Source organism: Talpa occidentalis, unplaced genomic scaffold (genome assembly GCF_014898055.3).
Source record: "Talpa occidentalis isolate TD23 unplaced genomic scaffold, MPIMG_talOcc4v2.1 talOcc4.4, whole genome shotgun sequence".
Classification (NCBI taxonomy): domain Eukaryota; kingdom Metazoa; phylum Chordata; class Mammalia; order Eulipotyphla; family Talpidae; genus Talpa; species Talpa occidentalis.
Window position 1 is genome coordinate 60,461,301 of NW_023604295.1, and position 1,447 is coordinate 60,462,747.

A 1,447-nucleotide genomic window follows, 5' to 3' on the forward strand; every position below is an offset into this window, starting at 1 on the left:
GTAATTAAAAAATAAAAATTAAAAAAATAAATTTTAGTATTTTTTAAATTATGATGTACTGCATATTTACAATGTAAAATACATATTTTTAAAACTATTATTTGGCTTGTTTGCTAATATTCACAATTACATAGTAGTGGCCTAAAATAAAGTTTTCAGAAGAAATTAAAACATTGTATCTAATTGTTCTGAGATTTTGGTAATATTCCAATTGTCTACACATACACATATTTTTTAACTTCCACAGCCCAGTGTAGAAAAACAAATTAGGAAGACAGAAGTGACAGAATATGTCAAGAAACTGTGTCATCAAATATTTAGAAGCTTATGGTACTAAATTAAAAAATAACAAAAACTAGATAAGATCACAAGAAATCATTTGCATAAGAGTAGTATCACTCCAAAGCCCTGGAAAGGCAATGTCCTCTTTTCTTGAAATTTGCCTGCAAAGATGACTCTTCATTCTTCTCTAGCAATCCTTGAGAAAATGATCAAAAGTTTTTTCAAGGAAAAGAAAAGCTCTCCATATAAAAGGCCTAAGTTGTAGTTGAAATGGACTATAAACTCTCACATACCTTAGTTCAAATCCAAACTCAAGTTCCTCATCTATAAAATGGAACTAATATCAGCTATGCTATTATCATGCTCAGAATTGCTTTGGTCACAGTCCCTTAAGTTATAGACAAGCAATATTATTTCCTTAGTTCTGTCATCTTTCTTCTCTTGTTGGTGTTTCTCAAAATGTAGAAATCACCATTGCATCAGAATCACTGGGCAATTGTCACAAAGGTTGATTCCACAATTCCTAGAGGCATGGCCCCCTAATCCTGCATTTTTATTAAATATTCCAAGTGATCCTTCAACACTCTAAAACTTAATGACAAAAGTAAGCTATCTTATATTTAGCTATTTGGTCCTCTTCAGACTCAGAAAATAATTAAAAATCTTCCTTCCCCGTACACGTTTTAATAAACATGAAGGTGGCCCTCAAGGCTAGGAAAGAAAGATGTTAGACTCTGTTTTAAGTTAAAAACTCAAATTCCTTGACCTATTCTTATAAGAGAGTTATTTTCCATGTGTTGAGCAACTGTCTTCATTTCTAAAATCTCCCTAGCTTCTTCATCATGTCCATTTAAGGAACACTAAAACTAGACTATAACTTATTATGGTCCAAAAATAAAGGATACTTCCTAAATGGTCCCAAGTTTATTTAAACTCATTTGAAGTTAGTTAAATAAAGATGGTCAAGTAAAATTGATAATTTAATTATTTTGAAAGTTAAGAGGAATAGCAGTTTTTCATTTCTAAGCATGAGTGATGTGGATAACTTATGCCCCAATCAAGAAATATCTGTCGTGGATTTCAGTGTCTAACTTGAATTTCTAATTAATTTTCTAATTAACTAACAAATTAAATAACCAAAAAAAAAAAACACTTGAAATTGGTA